Consider the following 13,007-nt stretch of genomic DNA (forward strand, 5'->3'; position numbering starts at 1 on the left):
ACTCTATTAGTTCTGACATCAGAAAGCTGATTTTCAGTAATGGCTCATATCTCCTTTTAGAAGGAGCAGGTTTTCATCTTGTTTAACAAGAAAGACAGTTACTTGGGAATGCCAGCCTGACAAGCAGAAACACTCGATTCTAGATGTTTGGTCTAAACAGCTAAAATAGAATAATGAGAACAGATGAATTGATTTCCAATTGATATCTGATGCAAACTCAGACACTCTTTTTGTATGCCAGCTCTCCTGAAACTCATCTTATTATCTTTTTAAAGAATATCCCCACCCCAAAGTAAGAAAAAGAAAAACTTGAGACTGGAGTGAAATACAAGCCTGCTTGAAATGGAAATTGAACAGGCTTTACGAATCCTCCAGCAGTGTGCAATCTGGCTGCACAACCCCCTCAGCCTCTTAAGTATCTTCCTATTCATATTACTCTGCATTATGTATTTACTAATTGGATAAAGCAACCAGCTGCATCTCTTCTTTTAATAAAATGAACTGACTGAAAGACAAATTTCACATTGCACACCCTGTGTGGTAGTGTATGTACAAATTGCATGCCTAAACATAACTGTACAGTTCAGAGCTGCACATATGCATGGGATCAGGAGAGCTGAAAGCTGTGTTGTACCTATCAGTCACATCTCCTAGAACAATGCTAAGTTTCAGAACCACAAACAAGTGATCAGACTTGAATTCTACAGTAAATCCACAGTAATCCTGCTTTGTTTCCTGAACAAACACAAAGTTAGTTCAGGACCTCTGTTCACGCGTTGTGCTTCCATCAAACCCAAGTGTGCTGTGCAAGTCTCCAACTGAGCAAAATTTCCTTTTTTGAGCGGGCTGTCTGAAGGGACCCAACAGCTGGGAAGGTTTTTCAGATAGCAGTATTAATCAGAAACACGCTTTGGTAGGAAGCCAAGTTTAAAAACTACAAAAACAAGAGTCAAGGTTTTATCATCACCTGAATCAATTAAGAACTTTGAAGTAAAAAACCCCGAGCCCCATATTTGTAAGATACTAAATAATAATTTGAAGTAAAGCAGACACTGCTTTTAACTCCTCTTCGGTAAAGCACTTGAGTATTGACATATACCATCCCACTTCAATTAAGCAATAATTTTCCCAACTTTGTAGTCAGTGTCACTGCAAAGTTAGTATTTAAACAATGTTAATGTTTAATAAAAAGTGTTTACTTGGAAAAGGCACTGGAAAAGCAACAATCAGTTTCACACTTGCATTGGCATAGGTTGGAAATTAAAGTTTATCTTGTTAGTAATTTAAAAACAGGCTAGAAACAAACAGTTTTTAGTTAAAATTTTTCAAATTCCCTCCCTTCTTCAAATATTTTGGATTACACAATAAATGCACACCAAGATTTTGCTTTCATTCAGATGGAAAAATTAGTTCAAAGGACTAATACTTCAGCATTAAAATCACAATGTGCTATTAGTAAATTTCAGCTCAGTAGCTCCTCATATTTGGATGCAGATGATTTTTTTAGCTACTAGAAAGTAGCTAAATAAATATTCCACAACCTGAACTAGTCACAGAATACTGGTATTTTCCCCAGAAAACTAAGGCAATAATGTCTGGGAAATAAGGGGTTACATTTTCTGGGGTTTGAAATAAGAGCTCTAAAAATCAATGTCACTTTAATTAAGCCTGAGCAAACTACATGACCACGGTTTTGTAGCAGTTATGTCACAAAACTGAAACCTTGCTAACTAAAATCACAATTCAAACTACTGTCTCACAAAGAAACAAAGTGTTTGTAACAATGTCTAAATACTACTCATAATTAGTAGCAACCAGATTGTGTTACTACCATATTCTTATTGGTATCACTGGACCCCTTTCCAGCATTTTAATCCCTTTAGTTTCTCACAGTCAACTAAATTCTCAATTTCACAATAAGAAGTTGCATTTTAGTTTACAGCATCTAAACGTACTTGGAGGCTGAGCTCTTACGGTGGAAATGCAGTCACATAATTTATATATTATTTTTAAACAGAGCAACAACAATGAGAATTAAATTGAAAAAGTCCATTACAAGTTCTCCACAATTCTCTTCTGATTGTTGAAAGACCCTAGAATCCGCATGGCTGTACATCAGAAGAGAGTATGTCAGCACTGTCCCTTGAACTGCATTTGTAACAGCTTTACTGAGAGCTGCATCATCTGCCTTCCTTCCAAGGTACTACACCACTACAAAGCACATATTTTCATATTGGCAAATTTAAATCAAATATCTGGGGAAACTATTCATAAGTATTATGACCCTTTAGTTCAATAGTGAATTACAATTTGATTTCAACAAGCTAAAAATTAAATCCAGAACTCATTGGTAGAAGACTAACAACTCCTGGGGAAAATAATCCCCAAACCCAAGCATAAGTACAATAAACTGAAATCCACTCACCAAGTCTGGTAAAACTCTAACTGGAATTTTATAACCTATACCACTTAAACATTAAAGAGAGCATATGTAAACTTTAGAATATTAATTCCACTTTACATTTCTCAACCTTCTATATGGCGACCCATGATATCTGAACCAAATAGCTTCATGACCACAGCACAGACTGCTAACTTATCTTTAAAAAGAGTAACTGCAAAAGCAACTGGCAGAGTAACACTATTTACAAGACAAAAGCTGAACAGCTGTTACAAGAATGCCTAAGGATAAATATGGCCCACAGGTTAGCACTTAGAATACAGAGAGCAACATGAAACATTAGATAGGCAGCACAGAGACCCATAAAAACCACACCTTATCCCCTCAGTCACATGAAACATCCATTTCTAATCCTAGCTGAGTAAAGCTTTATGGCTTTAGCAGTAGGTATTGTAAGCTGAAGTAGTGTTATTAGTGCCACAGTCTCTTCTGCTACCTGTAGCGCATCAGGCAGAGCAGGCACAGCAGCAGCTGAAGCAAGACAAGATCTCCCGTCCATCCCCCTTCAGAAACCCCTTAGAAAAATACTTGACAGTGACATACTGCTCTACGAGGTTTGTTTTACAATGCTGAAATACTGATGGATGTTTCTTTAGCACTATTGATCCCTCTCTAAAAATTATTCAACATGTTTTCATTAACTTCAAACAACAGCTGTACTGGTAACTTGCAATAAACAAAAGGCAATTTTCTCCCCATAAAAACCATGTTTTCCCGAAAGAGGAAACAAATACAAGCCAGACCAGCAACTCCCTTCTCTCAAAAGTGTAAGGGAACTAGCAAGTTAATATTGCACAATTTCTAAAAGTTACATGAATCCTAATGAAGTTATAAGTCAATTGCATTATGTGACTGTAAAATTCATCAGAATGTAATAATATACGTTAGTGTAAAACTCTCCAATAAACATTTGTTATCTGGCTACAACAGAATGCTTTAAACACTCAAGAAAACTCTTTAAAAATCCCCCCTGTATAATATATTAACTACTGGTTCTCTGCTATAATCATTCTCATTTCCACTCTCTTTTCATTTCATGTCCTTTGCGCTGCTCAGGGCCACAGATACTGAAGGAAAGTTACCTCTTCTATTCCCCACACTGTCATCTGAGCTACATGGATTCTGAAGAAAACATGCACAATATAGATGGACAATACTTAATAAATTCTACAAGTACTGTAAGATTTCACTACTTAAACCTCATGGGCTTTCCTTCACCACTCTCCTTAAGTTAAACAAGACAGGCGAGTAAGGCCTAATCTGTTGCCCTTCCTGCTAGGAAGGTACTTAAGAAAAAGATTCCAAGATACCTGGAACAACTGATGCCTTACCTTATCCTTTCAGCAAAAAAAGAAAGCAGAAGATATAGCATAAATACTTGAAACCACAATAAACCGCATCACTTCTAGCTTGTTCAAAGACAACCTCACAGGTATAGTTTTAAATGACCACACTGGGGGTCAATTCAAACACAGTTTATCTTAGCAGCATAATTAATTACATTCTTAATATAAAATTAAGCTTTAGGGAAATCTGCTTTAATCAGTCCTACATAACTGGTCAACTGCAGCATTCACTACGGCCAAATTCTGACCCAAAGCCAGGAAGCTGCCCCAGTTTCCCTGAGAAGACGGGCACAAAGTCAGCCTGGCGCCACTTGCACAACTCGGCCGGGGCACAAAGAGAGGCTGCCACGCAAAGGGCTGCTACAAGATCCCTGACTAGCTGGAACAAGAAACGCATTGGCTAGGCAGGAGAAAGGAAGACAACAGGACGGTTTTTGTTCGACACGCAGAGCTGTCAGGCCTCAACACTCAGTTAACTCTTTTCCCCCTTGCGCAGAGGCTGGGACTTGGCTCCCGCCTGCCCCTTGCTCGAGGGCAGGTGCCGCCTGCACTCCCGGGGCCGAAGGGTGGCAGCTGCCGCCCAGCCGGGCGAGCCCGGGGCGGAGAGCGGCCCCAGGCGACCTGTAGCGCCCGGGTCACTCGAGGACACGCGCAGATATCGGTTACGCAAACCACAGAGCGGTTTTCGCCGAGCTCCGCCCGCGGGCCCCGGGGCGGCCACGGACCCGCTCGGCGCCCCACGCCCGGTCCCCCATCTGCCTCGGCTGGCCCGCGGGACCACGGCAGGTGAGCGGCCCCGCTGCCGGGCGCCGCCGAGGGACGGGGCGGCCGCCACGCCGGCTCACCGGGTCGCCCGACGAGCGGCGCCAGGCACCCCGCAGGACGGCAGCGCCCTCCCACTCCGCTGGCGGAGGGGGAACCCCAGGAAAAGCGGGGACCGCGAGAGCTGCCCTCGGAAAGCCCCGCTCCGCGCCGCTCCCCCTCCTTCCGCCCGTGCGTCTCTCGCACGCCGGGGCCGGGGGCACCTGTCAGCGGCAGCCGCCCCTCCCTTACCTGCCGCCGCCGCCGCCGCCGCCGCCCCCCGGCCCGCCCGCGCAGCGGCGCTGGGTCCGCGCGCTCCGTCCGCGCGGCAGCCGCCGGCGCAGCGCGAGGCACCGGCTCCAACCGGCGCGTCTGGGGCGGGCCCCGCCGGTGTCACGTTACCGCCCGCGCAGCCAATGGGGCGCGGCCGGCGGCGCCGCTGACGGGCCGGGGCGGGGAGCTGCGGCGGACAAAAGCGCCGCTCTCGGCTCCGGCCCGGCCCCGCCGCTCACCTGCGGCGCTGCCTGACTGCCCCGCCCGGCCGTGTGGGGAGTTCCCGGTAGCCCGGCCGCCTCAGAGCCCCTCGGTGCGGCGCCGCGGCCGTGCCGGTCCGCAGGCAGCAACCCCCACCTCCGTGCCGGCGTTTAAATAAGCCGAGCCGTTGGAAGAGGTGGAGGAAGTGAGAAAGCCATTGTCGCCGGCCGTTAGCAAATAAAAATAGAGACGGTGACACTCGCGAAATGCAATTTAATCCCACCGGAGGCTTCGGCTGGGACGGGGTGCCGATCCCGGAGCGGCCCCGACCCCCGCTGGGGGCGGGCGGAAGGAGCGGGGATGCTGGGGATGCTGGGGATGCTGGGGAGCGGTACCGCGCGGGTGCATTCGGGAAGAGCTCCCGCCCCAGCCGCGGTACCGCCGTCCTGCTGCACCGGGGGTCTCCTTCCCGGGCCAGGGACACCCAACGCCGGCCACCCTTTCTGACAGGAACAGTCAAAAGTCTGTGCGGCCAGACTCTTCTATGGCTCTTAATTCCACCGAAAACCTGATCCCGATATTACAAAGTTCACAATTAAACACAACGTTTTTAAAAAAGTCATAATTCATTGGACTTTCCTACTTCACCTCCTCCAGTGGGCAGTGCAGCTCCCTTCTCCAGATGTCTGAAGAGGCCAGTTCTGCTGGGTAAAGGCATGAAAGCCTGAAGGAACATTTTGATTCCTACCTAGATTTCTACAAAAACTGGGACAAATGGGCTCTGTCTCCCTCCTCTTAGTCGTGCAAACAGCTCAATCTATTCAAGTAATTGTCCTGACATATTTTCATTATTAGTAACGTCATTGCAAGGACCTAGTCTAAACTCTATTTACAGTACACTCTATTTACTCCTTACACTGGCTCTGCTATGGTAATGTTTATTCTCTGTCTAGTCATCAATTTCGTGGGAAAAAAAGACTATTTTCAAAATATTGCTTTTCCTCTGTGAAATGCAAAAATCCTTTTTCTCTGCAGCTGTACAAAACCGCCTTCATTTTAAATAGTAAAGACACTAAATTTTACAAAAGCTAACAATTTTTAAATTGTATTCACAGTTTTCAAATATGTATTCAGTACACATTTAGCTAGTAATGTTAATTTCAATTTAAATGAGATGTTAAAATATATCATACTTTCGAGGAAGCACCAGCATTGCACTGGAGCCAAAAGTGAAAATAATTAAAACCAAAGGGGACTTCACTTTTTAATGCAAATTTTTAGAAATACCAATGAAGAGGTGTGTTGGGAAAAAAAAAAAAAAAAGACCATTTGTTTTTCTGGTTTGCAGTCCCGGTGGTAGCCTAGCAGGGAATGTATTTGTTTTAGGCTCAGAGTTTCTACTTAGGGTATGTACACTGATAGTAATCTAACCTCAGAGAAACAGCTTCTGTCACCACAAAGATGTCAACATCGTGGCATTGTCTGCAATTACCGCTCCAAGAGTCATTGGTGAGGTTTGGTAAACAGCAGAGAGCAGGCCAGTCTCTTCCCAGGAGACCAATTCCCTTTTGTCTCATGACCTGCCGCCCTCCTTAGCTGGCTGTATCATCAAGACAAATTTTCTGCTCAATTAGGGTTTCCCTGAGGAATTATTTAATCCGTTTTACAGGGACTATTTCCCCATCCATGAGCAAAATAAATAAAAGTACATCTTGTTTTATAAACTTGCTTTCTACTAACACAAAAATGAAAAGTCTTTCTCTGGGATCTGCCATATTTTGGTTTTGTCAGCAATATACGAGGACAACAAATTAATGTTTGACTAAATTATAAAGCCAAGATTGAATTAAGTCAGAACATGGAAGTTAATGTTCATAAGGTTCATAATTGCTTGAGCAGAAGATTGCAGCACAATTATCTAGGTTTAGTTCTATACTCTGATACTGAGTAGCTCATAGGGAAGCACAAGGGGAGGACTCAACCCATCAGTCACACCACACCAATCTCTGAGCAAAGGAAATATTTTGTTAACATCTTACTCAAAAACAGCACTGTTTTAGCAGTGCAGCTACTCACTGTATACCTAGCCAATCAAGCTCATCTTTAAGGTTAGCTTAGTGACAATTATTTCAGGATGAATTTCTTCCAGTCTTTTTCAAGCAACATTATCTGGAAAATGTTCTTCAAGCTCCAACACCCATTTCTGTTTGTTTGTGACAGCCATCTATTAGGTACTGAAAAACAACAGCTTGACAATACTGTGAACGTTGGGCTTCCTTTCACACATCCTGCTGTCCCCTGATCTTTTTAAACTTGCTATTTAGATGTCACAAACACAACTTTGAATATATATATGAAAAATAATTATTTCAACTTGACTATTGGGTATCCAGAGCATCTGCTTCAACCCCTTCACTTGTGCAATTTTGGGAAATCCCATGTAGTAAGAAAAGGAAAGCTATATAGGAAAGTGCTGTATATTTAAAAGGGCAATACAGTCAAAATTTAACTTAAAAATATTTTCTATTGAAAAATCTTTTTAGTATTACAGAGATTATATTTCTCTTGTCTTTTAGCCTTCCAGCAGTGCTTGGAGTTGCAGGAGCAGCAGCATCTTGATCAGTGATCATGCTGGCAGCAGTATCTGAAGCTGAGCCTGTTCTGCAAATAAAGCACCCTATGACAATTGCCTTGCAATCACCAAGTATGTTTCTGTCTATCTGATTCTCAGGATCCTGTCTTTCGATATGAAAGGCTATAGCTGCATGTTTAGGTGAAGCATGAACAATCAGACCACAACTCTTTAACTCCTAAAACTCCATACTACCATTTATTCTCCTCAAGAGAATAAAAAACATGCAAGCTTCATAGTTATTAATATAGTTTCATTTAATTCCCTGGCACATCCTTATTATTATCTCACTTGCTCTTTCTGGCATTTGCTAAACCTTCTTTGTCTTCTACTGACAATTTATAAATCACATGTTCCATACGCTCCAGATCATTGATTCCTAGTGCTCGCAGTGACCAACAAAGGCTCTCCTGCAGGGACAGGTATTTTAGAACAACACTTCCCTCTGCCGGACCTGTGGGCAGTCACAGCTCTGCCTGCCCGGAGGGACCTGCACGCCTTCCTCTGCCTGTCGCTCCGACAAGACCCCTGCTCCTCCCGGACTGCGCGGGACAGTGCGAAACTAGCAAGGCTCAAAATAATTCATCCGATGAATAGAATAATCATAAAAATTTCACTGAGTATCAACTGGACAGAAATATCAATATACTTTCTTCTCAAGACAGGAGTACCTCAAAGCCATAGATAATGTGAAAACTGGGAGTCTCAGGGTCTGGTATTTCATATTCCCTCCAAAACCCTGACAGCTTTATGCCAGATGAAATTAGAACAATATTTAAAAATACCATTTACCCAAATCATCAGGCGTTTATTTCTTTATAGTGTGTAAATATATAGGGCCATGCAGGGAAAAAAAAAAAAAAAAAAAGAAGAAGGAAAAGGACAGTTAAGAAAAATTGCATGCACCTCTTGTGACTCTATGAAAACTAAGATGGTGCTACAGTGAATTTTATTTGAGTGCCACACTTCCTACCTGGCCATCCCTCCAGAGAGTGTACACATCAATTCTTTACTATTTGAAGCCCCCCCCCCCACGCCAGAAAAAATGTCACAGAATCACTTTCTGCTAACTTGAGGAACCCATAAGAAAAAAATGTCTTTTCTACATCTCAACAGAAACTTGCTTTATGTCTTCTAGAGAGCATGGGAAAAATAAGACAAGAAGGTCTGTTATACCAAAGTATCTTTACCTCAATTCAAATACAAGGAAGGTACCTCTGGAATATGTCAGAAAATACTTCCATTTTCATACCCTCTTTTATTTTTATTAATGGCATGATTCTACGGTGGGAGAAAGGTAATTTTGTCCACAAACCCTCATTACATAAAAATGCTTTTTTATAATAATTTTAAATTTTATAAAGAAGTCAAAGATCCATAGACACAATATAAGATCAGCATTGGCGGTATGAAAAATATCCAAATAAATTAATTGTTTGTGGATACTGCTAAGAAATGCTAGAGCTTTCCAACACCTGCTTCACTCTGCAGTTGCATTCAATTTTCTTTCTCATACTTTCATTAAAAATGTATGAGGTAATTTAAAATTGGAGCCCTCTCAGCACCTTCTAAGATTATCTCTTTAGAGGCAATAAAGCAAGTATAATCTGAATTCCAGGATCACATTAATTGGCCATTATGCCTTTTTTAAAACAGTGCCAAGCTTATACAGTAACTACTATCTGATAAGCAAATTGTAACAGTGCAGCCTACCAGGAAAGAAAAGAAAAACTCATTATTTTTTAATGAGAATCAAAATACAGCACAACCTGTTATGGGGAGTTCCTTGGCATATATTTGGAATGTTTAATCACAAAACAATGTAGTCAGATATGAGTCATATAGCTCACCCCAAATGACTGAAAAATCCTATGCATTGTTTAATGCTCCATACTCTGAGTAATATGGAAAATTCTCACTGAAGTACTTCCAGCTTCCTAGACTTCCCTTATGCAATCCAGTGTTAGTCACACAGTGTGGGAGCAGAGTCACATCCTCTTCTCCAATCCAGATGCTGTCAGGATTCAGCCTTTAGGAACAAAGCTGGGCTTGAGAGATATTTGGGCTGTACTTCTTCATCTGTATTATCATGCATTCTTTTCAAGATGGCACACTAATTCCTCATGTCCGCAAATAAGGATTTGCAAAAGACAAGATTCACTGTCTTTCCTGTGCAGGGCTTGCAGCCACAGCAGGGCAGATTGTGAAGTGGCAGCAGGGCCATGGGCCAAGGGTAAAGATGGTCCCTCCCACCCAAGAGACTCCAAATTATCCATGGCTGAGAGGTGTGTGGGTGTCCTGCCTAATCCACTGCACAGGCATGACTGCAGGACACCGAGCTGCTGCACAGCCTGCCTTTCTGTGCTTTTGCTTGAAAAGCAGGACTTGAAAAGCATAGCTGGGCAATTCTGAGGGAGCAAAGGAATTGAGGAAAATACTAAGAAGAGGAATTGTGAGCAAAGAGATTCTCTCATCTGCTGTCCAGTTGATTTTATAATGAGAAAAATAGGCTTTTGTCTGTTTCTTGTTAGTAAACAAATCTGTGACAAAGACTTGTGTGTCCCATCAGTAATTAAATGTCTTTTCTTGTTGATGAAAAAAATCTTTAGGGCCTTAAATTCATATAAAAAGGAAATTGCCACACATACCTGTCTTTTGGAACTGCCACATATAGGGTTTTATTTTTATGATTTGTATAATACCGCTTTGGAAAGTATTGGCTATCTGCCAAGGGAAAGCTGATTTAATTTTTATGTTTTTCATTTCTACTTTGATTTGCCCAAGATACAGGTTTATTCGAGTTTTATCTACTGCAGCTGGGGCTGAAAACTCTGATGAACAAAACATAACTGAAGTCAGCTGATTTTTTATGGACTGTTAATAGTGTACTTGGGCACCCAAATTCTGTCAAGTAATTTTGTCCTTTTCAATTGAACTGAAATCAGTTCAATTGAAAACCTCACTAATCAGTTTTGAAGTGGAGAAACTTCTGACCTCCTTTCCTATTTACAAAAAAAAAAAAAAAAAGATGGAGCTTGATTATATGAAAATAAATTAGACTAAAAATGCACTCATTCTAATGAATGAGAATGTCTTAAGTTGCCATGGTAGACTCCTATCAAAAATTGAGGAGGTATTATTAAGCACTTACAAAATGAATGAGATGCTTCCAAACTGAACCTCAGTACAAAATACTTGGGGTCCTTAAAAAAGGTCAGGAAAATTAAATTTGGGTGATGGCAAAGATACTTCTAAAATATAGAAATAGATGTTATTTTTATGTATGAAAGATAAATCTAAAAAAGCAAATACCTCACCACACCTAAATTTATTATTTTAGCTGAGCCATGGGTTTCAGGACTGATTTAATTTTGTGAAAACTGTTGCATGCTGTATTCATCAGACAATGTATTTAATCATTAGGCTCAGTGTTCCTGTTTTCCCTGCTGTGCCAGAACTGGTAAAATTCTTTCAAGCTAGTGATCTTTGAAACAGAAGTTTTGGACCTACATACTGCTCAAAGTGTAGGAAAGCTGGACTGCCTACTCAGTTTCTCTAACACTGATGACTCTTCAAGACCATCTGACTGATATGCAAGGTGAGGATTTCCTGCTTAAAGCACAAAATACCATTACATTAAAAAAAATTGTCGTTTTGGGAGGACATTTTGAAAAATTGCTACTGCACATAGGTGGCAACAACAATTTTCACAGTCATCCACAACTACAGCAGACTTTGATTGTTGCAGAAGTTGGACCTCTTATAAGATTTTCATACTTCTATTGAAATTTAAACCAAAACAGTTGCACCAGAGGCTACAGAATTGTAACTAAATGAACAGACACTACTGTCTTTGCCACGTTAGTTAAGCTGCAGTGGATCCCATTAACTCACATTAAAGATTCTGTTACACCTACAAGAGTCACAGTCTTGCAAGAGAGGAAATGTCGGTGCCAGTTGGAGCAGACAAGACTCAAAACCTCCTGTACTCCAGCAGACTGTCTCTGCTGATCTGGTAAACACTGAGCAGCACTTAGGGTAAGAACTCAAACAGTGCTTGTTTCATCATCTGAGGATGAATCAGGAGAATCTCACCAACATCCCTTCAGCTGTCTGTGTCATGGGCCTACAGCAGACAGGATGATGCAGAAGCCTGGGGAGTATCACAGTTCATGGATTACCCCTTGACATCTGCTTTGTACACAAGTCTCTGAAAAATATGTGCATCAATGGAACAAAAGGCCAATGGTAGGCTAAAGTTTCTTTTTTCCCCCTTTTGAAGCTCCTCATGGCATAGCAGAGGTTGGGATCTGCTGCCCTCCAGTGCATGCTTGCAGATGTCCAGAGGACTGCATTTGGAGACCATGAGAATTCTCAAGAAGCATTACAAACCAAAACCAAAACCAAACCAAACCAAACCAAAAAAAAAAAAAAAAAAAAAAAAAAAAAAAAAAAAGAAAAAAGAAGAAGAAGAAGAAGAAAGTGTTACATTTTTTGTGTGTCTTAGGACTTTTTTCTCAATTTTGCTGTATTGTTCTGGCCTTGTCAGAGTATTTCTACATCCACGTAGTGTTCTAGTTTGTTCTATGAAATTGGTTCTCTTCAATCAGCTCTTACTCTTTCATTTTCTATGAATATATACAATGATTATATACATAACACAATACATATGGTAATGATATGGAAATAGTGTATACATCCCATTTTGTATCTGCATTCTGCCTGTAATTGTTATCTTTGTGATTCTTACTGACACATCAGAGAACTTTCTAGTATCCACATTAAAAGGAAACAATGAAGACCTGCTAGACTCACTGGCTTGTACAGTTTTTTCAAAAATATTTCTCTGTATTATTGGACATTTTTGAACAAGAAATGTATTTAACACTATGTCATGCCAGGCCCTTGTAAAATCTGAGCCTGTGGCTCTTTCAGCTCTGCAGAATCACAATGGGACTTAAATAAAAAATTAATTGGAGTTGTATGGCCTTTCTCTTAAACAGTGATGTACAATGATGTAAACAATCAGTACAAAGGTGTTGATATTAAGGCAAACCAGTTTTATAAAGATTTCTAAGAGCAGGAAAAGTAGGCTGTAAAGACATTGCAAATATATACATTTTTCTAACTGAATAATCAGATTTGGTGATGATGATAGGTTGATTAAAGGGAACTTTTTAATTTACAAGTTGAGTAAGTCTCTGTCCTGATTGTGAAGGGGAACCTTAAAAATGCCGATTCTGTTAGTTTATTAAATACCTTAAGAAATCTGGAAATCTCATTCTTTTCCTTA

The sequence above is a fragment of the Vidua macroura genome, chromosome 9 (genome assembly GCF_024509145.1).
Source record: "Vidua macroura isolate BioBank_ID:100142 chromosome 9, ASM2450914v1, whole genome shotgun sequence".
Lineage (NCBI taxonomy): Eukaryota > Metazoa > Chordata > Aves > Passeriformes > Viduidae > Vidua > Vidua macroura.